Source organism: Monodon monoceros, unplaced genomic scaffold, assembly GCF_005190385.1.
Source record: "Monodon monoceros isolate NGI ecotype Baffin Bay Population unplaced genomic scaffold, NGI_Narwhal_1 Super_Scaffold_11, whole genome shotgun sequence".
In the NCBI taxonomy this organism is placed as follows: domain Eukaryota; kingdom Metazoa; phylum Chordata; class Mammalia; order Artiodactyla; family Monodontidae; genus Monodon; species Monodon monoceros.
The window spans coordinates 21,389,443-21,396,900 of record NW_021703767.1 but is presented as its reverse complement, the minus strand read 5'-3'; positions in this window follow the sequence as shown (position 1 = coordinate 21,396,900).

Genomic DNA, 7,458 nt, shown 5'->3' with positions numbered 1-7,458 from the left:
TTAACTCTAAGTCACGCCAACATTCAGAGGACAAGAAGAGGGTGAGAGACAGAAAAAAGTTAAGAAATAACCAGTGACACTTCAGGAAAACCAGGATATTATAACATCCAAGAAGCCTTGACAAAGTTTTTCTAAAATCAGACAGTGTTCATTTTTGTCAAGTGGTATTGCAAATTCCAAGAAGATAACTGATACAACTGGATTTGAGAAAAAAAAATCAAGTTTGTTGGTAACTTGACAAAAGTTGCATCAGTGAAATACTAAGGACAAGAGTGTTTTAGATATTTGTGCTGAGGAATTGTTGACAACAAATAGAAACAATCCCTTTGAGAAGTTTTTTGTTGTTGTTGTAGTTTGTTTGTTTGCTTTTTTCTCTTTGAAGGGATCACAGAATTGTGGTGGCAGCTGAAGAGAGAGTAGGTTCCTGGGGGGATTTTTGTTTGACTGTCTTTTAAGAAAGGTGCTAATCCAGTATATTTGTATGCTAATCAAAATTATCAAGTAGGGAGAAAGGAATCCGTGATTTAGGAGAGAGAAAGCATGTTTTTTTATCAGTTGAGATAAGCTATTAGTTCTTTCTTTTTAAAAAATATCTTTTAAAATTAATGTATTCATTTTTTTTGGCTGCGTTGAGTCTTGGTTGCTGTGCGTGGGCTTTCTCTAGTTGAGGTGAGCGGAGGATACTTTTCATTGCGGTGCACAGGCTTCACACTGCGGAGCACGGGCTCTAGGCAGGTGGGCTTCAGTAGAGCTGTGGCACGTGAGCTCAGTAGTTGTGATTTGCGGGCTCTAAAGCGTAGGCTTAGTAGTTGTGGTGCACAGGATTATTTGCTATGCAGCATGTGGGATCTTCTGGACCAGGGCTCGAACCTGTGTCCCCTGCTTTGGCAGGTGGATTCTTAACCACTGCACCACCAGGGAAGCCCGCTGTTTGTTCTTTATTAGAGACATAAGCTATTGTTATAAGTGGGATTTGTCATCTTTTATAGCAGGAGTAAATATTTGGGCAGAGATCATGTGTTTTTTGAGAAACAGAAGAAGAAATAGTGTCATCAGGTGAAACAAGGTTTCAATTAGAGTAAGAAAGGGAACACAAGGTGGAGAGAAGAGATGGAGTAGATACATAGATTTTTCTGAAGACAGGCTATAAATTCTTATGGATACAATGAAGTATGTCTGGCAGTGCACCAGGAGGAGGCATTCAGGAAGGAACTGGGAGAATCCTAATAGCTAGCTAACTGTGTGTGTGCCCAACAGACACTTAGCACAAGAAAAGCAAAGAAATTAAAATTCTGAGCAGAACATTAGGTAGCTTTCTTCACAATGTTTCTGTCTCTGGATTGAAATTTTAAGAGCAAAAAATGAAACAATAAAAATTGGAAACCATAAAGAAAAGGTGAACAGAGGTAGACTTCTAAAAATTTAAATTTACTAAGTATACTAAAAAAAAGAAAAAACTAAAAAAGAAAAAAATCATGCTTGTAATAATTTTCCAAACATTGAAATATATTTCCATATTTCCAATTTTAAATGCATATAATATAAAAATATATTTATATTTAATATATTTTAATATGTATGACACAGTACAAAAATTCTTACAAATGAATAAAATATTAAAAGAAAATTCAATAGAAAAGTGAAAAAAAGTCATGAGGTTATAATGTAGATAACCAGCATCAACCCTGGGGAAGTGGAGCTTGCTAAAACCAGATGTATACAGAATTTACTTCAGCTCTAGTGAATCTACATCTTTAGAATTAGGTAAACTATCTACATGTTTAACTATCCCCAGATAATTTTATAGATGACATACTTGAACAACTACTGGGGTAAAAAAAGTTAAGTACTATTTATAAGAATTGCTGTGGGAATAGCTTAAAGTTGCTAAAGAATGAAGTATTAATTGAACTTTTTTTTGGAAGCCATCTTTATTTTATTTATTTATTTTTAACATATTTATTGGGGTATAACTGCTTTACAATGGTGTGTTAGTTTCAGCTTTATAACAAAATGAATCAGTTATACATATACATATGTCCCCATATCTCTTCCCTCTTGCATCTCCCTCCCTCCCACACTCTAGGTGGTCACAGAGCACTGAGCTGATCTCCCTGTGCTATGTGGCTGCTTCCCACTAGCTATCTATTTACGTTAGGTAGTGTATATATGCCCATGCCACTCTCTCACTTTGTCCCAGCTTACACTACCCCTTCCCCATATCCTCAAGTCCATTCTCTAGTAAGTCTGCATCTTTATTCCCATCTTGCCCCTAGGTTCTTCTGACCATTTTCTTCTTCTTTCTTTCTTTTTTTTTTCGATTCCAGATATATGTGTTAGAATACAGTATTTATTTTTCTCTTTCTGACTTGCTTCACTCTGTATGACAGACTCTAAGTCAATCCACCTCACTACAAAAAACTCAGGTTCATTCTTTTTATGGCTGAGTAATATTCCATTGTATACACGAGCCACATATTCTTGATCCATTCATCTGTTGATGGACACTTAGGTTGCTTCCATGTCCTGGCTATTGTAAAGAGAGCTGCAATGAACATTCTGGTACATGACTCTTTTTGAATTATGGTTTTCTCAGGGTATATGGCCAGTAGTGGAACTGCTGGGTCGTATGGTAGTTCTATTTTTAGTTTTTTTAAGGAATCTCCATACTGTTCTCCATAGTGGCTGTATCAATTTACATTTCCAACAACAGTGCAAGAGAGTTCCCTTTCCTCTACACCCTATCCAGCATTTATTGTTTGTAGATTCTTTGATGATGGCCATTCTGATTTGTGTGACATGATAGCTCATTGTAGATTTGACTTGCATTTCTATAATGATTAATGATGTTGAGCATTCTTTCATGTGTTTGTTGGCAACCTGTATATTGTCTTTGGAGAAATGTCTATTTAGGTATTCTGCCCATTTTTGGATTGGATTGTTTGTTTTTTGGATATTGAGCTGCATGAGCTTCTTGTAAGTTTTGGAGATTAATCCTTTGTCAATTGCTTCATTTGTACATATATTCTCCAATTCTGAGGGTTGTCTTTTCGTCTTGTTTATGGTCTCCTTTCCTCTGCAAAAGCTTTGAAGTTTCATTTGGTCCCATTTGTTTATTTTTGTTTTTATTGCCATTTCTCTAGGAGGTGGGTCAAAAAGGATCTTGCGAGTGTTCTGCCTATGTTTTCCTCTAAGAGTTTGATAGTTTCTAGCCTTACATTTAGGTCTTTAACCCATTTTGAGTTTATTTTTGCGAATGGTGTTAGTGAGTATTCTAATTTAATTCTTTTACATGTAGTTGTCCAATTTTCCCAACAGCACTTACTGAAGAGGCTGTATTTTCTCCACTGTATATTCTTGCCTCCTTTATCAAAGATAAGGTGACCATATGTGTGTGGGTTTATCTCTAGGATTTTTATCCTGTTCCATTGAACTATATTTCTGTTTTTGTGTCAGTACCACACTGTCTTGATTACTGTAGTTTTGTAGTAGAGTCTGAAGTCAGGGAGCCTGAATCTTCCAGCTCCATTTATATTTCTCAAGATTGATTTCTCTATTCCGGGTCTTTTGTGTTTCCATACAAATTTTGAATTTTTTTGTTCTAGTTCTGCGAAAAATGCCAGTGGTAGTTTGATAGGGATTGTATTGAATTTGTAGATTGCTTTGGGGAGTAGAGTCGTTTTCACAATGTTGATTCTTCCAATCCAAGTACATGGTATATCTCTCCATCTGTTTGTATCATTTTTAATTACTTTCATCAGTGTCTTATAATTTTCTGCATACAGGTCTTTTGTCTCCTTAGGTAGGTTTATTCCTAGATATTTTATTATTTTTGTTTTAATGGTAAATGAGAGTGATTTCTTAATTTCATTTTCAGATTTTTTATCCTTAGTGTAGAGGAATGCAAGAGATTTTTGTGCATTTATTTTGTATCCTGCTACTTTACCAAATTCATTGATTAGCTCTAGTAGTTTTCTGGTAGCATCTTTAGGATTCTCTATGTATAGTATTATGTCATCTGCAAAGAGTGACAGCTTTACATCTTCATTTCCAATTTGGATTCCTTTTATTTCTTTTTCTTCTCTGATTGCTATGGTTAAAACTTCCATAACTGTCTTGAATAAGAGTGGTGAGAGTGGGTAACCTTGTTTTGCTCCTGATCTTAGTGAAAATGCTTTAAGTTTTTCACCATTGAGGATGATGTTGGATGTGGATTTGTCATATATGGCCTTTAATATGTTGAGGAAAGTTCCTTCTATGCCTACTTTCTGCAGGGTTTTTATCATAAATGGGTGTTGAAATTTTTTGAAAGCTTTCTCTGTACCTTTTGGAATGACCATAGGTATTTTCTCCTTCAATTTAATATGGTGTATCACATTGATTGATTTGTGTATATTGAAGAATCCTTGCATTCCTGGGATAAATAACACTTGATCATGGTGTATGATCATTTTAATGTGCTGTTGGACTCTGTTTGCTAGTATTTTGTTGAGGATTTTTGCATCTATGTTCATCAGTGTTATTGGCCTGTAGTTTTCTTTCTTTGTGACATCTTTGTCTGGGTTTGGTATCAAGGTGATTGTGGTCTCACAGAATGAGTTTTGGTGTGTTCCTCCCTATGCTATACTTTGCAAGAGTTTGAGAAGGATAGGTGTTAGCTCTTCTCTAAATGTTTGACAGAATTCACCTGTGAAATCATCTGGTCCAGGGCTTTTGTTTCTTGGAAGATTTTAAATCACAGTTTCAATTTCAGTGCTTGTGATTGGTCTTTCATATTTTCTATTTCTTCCTGGTTTAGTCTTGAAACGTTGTGCATTTCTAAGAATTTGTCCATTTCTTCCAGGTTGTCCATTTTATTGTCATATATTTGCTTGTAGTAATCTCTCATGATCCTTTGTATTTCTGCAGTGTCAGTTGTTACTTCTCCTTTTTCATTTCTAATTCTATTGATTTGAGTCTTCTCCCTTTTTTCCTTGTTAAGTCTGGCTAATGGTTTATCAATTTTCTTTATCTTCTCAAAGAACCAGCTTTTAATTTTATTGATCTTTGCTTTCGTTTCCTTCATTTGTTTTTCATTTATTTCTTATCTTATCTTTATGATTTCTTTCCTTCTGCTAACTTTGGGGTTTCTTTGTTCTTCTTTCTCTAATTGCTTTAGGTGTAAGGTTTGGTTGTTTATTTGAGATGTTTCTTGTTTCTTGAGGTAGGATTGTGTTGCTATAAACTTCCCTCTTAGAACTGCTTTTGCTGCATCCCATAGGTTTTGGACCTTTTTGTTTTCATTGTCATTTTTTTCTAAGTATTTTTTGATTTCCTTTTTGATTTCTTCAGTGATCTCTTGGTTATTAAGTAATGTGTTCTTTAGGCTCCATGTGTTTGCATTTCTTACAGATTTTCTCCTGTAATTGATATCTAGTCTCATAGCATTGTGGTAGGAAAAGGTACTTGATATGATTTCAATTTTTCTTAAATTTACCAAGACTTGATTTGTGACCCAAGATATGATGTATCCTGGAAAATGTTCCACAAGCATTTGAGAAGAATGTGTATTATGTTGTTTTTGGATGGAATGTCCTATAAATATCAGTTAAATCCATCTTGTTTAATGTGTCATTTAAAGCTTGTGTTTCCTTATTTATTTTCATTTTGGATGATCTGTCCATTGGTGAAAGTTGGGTGTTAAAGTCCCCTGCTATGATTGTGTTACTGTCAATTTCCCCTTTTATGGCTGTTAATGTTTACCTTATGTATTGAGGTGCTCCTATGTTGGGTGCATACATATTTACAATTGTTATATCTTCTTCTTGGATCAATCCATTGATCATTATGTATTGTCCTTCTTTGTCTCTTGTAATAGTCTTTGTTTTAAAGTCTATTTTGTCTGATATGAGAGTTGCTACTCCAGCTTTCTTTTGGTTTCCATTTGCAAAGAATATCTTTTTCCATCCCCTCACTTTCAGTCTGTATGCGTCCCTAGGTCTGAAGTGGGTCTCTTGTAGACAGCATATATATGGGTCATGTTTTTGTATCCATTCAGCCAGTCTATGTCTTTTGGTTGGAGCATTTAATCCATTTACATTTAAGGTAATTATCAATATGTATGTTCCTATTCCCACTTTCTTAATTGTTTTGGATTTATTATTGAAGGTCTTTTCCTTCTCTTGTGTTTCCTGCCTAGAGAAGTTTCTTTAGCTTTTGTTGTAAAGTTGGTTTGGTGGTGCTGAATTCTCTTACTTTTTGCTTGTCTGTAAAACTTACTTTCTCTGTCAAATCTGAATGAGATCCTCGCTGGGTTTAATTTTTGATAGTTTGATTAATATGTGTCTTGGCATGTTTCTCCTTGGATTTATCCTGTATGGGACTCTCTTTGCTTCTGGGACTTGATTAACTATTTCCTTTCCCATATTAAGGAAGTTTCAACTCTAATCTCTTCAAATATTTTCTCAGTCCCTTTCTTTTTCTGTTCTTCTTCTGGGACCCCTATAATTTGAATATTGGTGCATTTAATGTTGTCCCAATGGTCTCTGAGACTGTCCTCAGTTCTTTGCATTATTCTTTTCTTTATTCTGCTCTACAGTAGTTATTTCCACTATTTTATCTTCCAGGTCATTTATCTTTTCTTCTGCCTCACTTATTCCACTATTGATCCTTTCTAGAAAATTTTTAATTTCATTTATTGTGTTGTTCATCACTGTTTTTCTGCTCTTTAGTTCTTCTAGGTCCTTGTTAAATGTTTCTTGTATCTTCTTCATTCTATTTTGAAGATTTTGGATCATCTTTACTATCATTATTCTGAATTCATTTTCAGGTAGACTGCCTATTTACTCTTCATTTGTTAAGCCTGGTGATTTTTTGCCTTGCTCTTTCATCTGCTGTGTGTTTCTCTGTCTTCTCATTTTGCTTAACTTACTGTGTTTGTGGTCTCCTTTTCGCAGGCTGCAGGTTCGTAGTTTCCATTGTTTTTGCTGTTTGTCCCCAGTGGCTAAGGTTGGTTCAGTGGGTTGTGTAGCCTTCGTGCTGGAGGTACTAGTGCCTGTGTTCTGGTGGATGAGGCTGGATAGTATCTTTCTGATGGGCAGGTCCATGTCTGGTGGTATATTTTGGGGTGTCTGTGGCCTTATTATGACTTTAGTCAGCCTCTGTGCTAATGAATGGGGTTGTGTTCCTGTCGTATTAGTTGTTTGGCATAGGGTGTCCTGCACTGTAGCTTGCTGGTCCTTGAGTGGAGGTGGTTCTTGGTGTTGAGATGGAGAGCTCTGAGAGATTTTCACCATTTGATATTATGTGGAGCTAGAAGGTCTCTTGTGGACCAGTGTCATGAACTTGTCTCTCCCACCTCAGTGGCACAGCCCTGATGCCTGGCTGGAGCACCAAGAGCCTGTTCTCCACACGGCTCAGAATAAAAGGGAGAAAAGAAAGAAAGAAAGAAAGAAAGAAAGAAAGAAAGAAAGAAAGAAA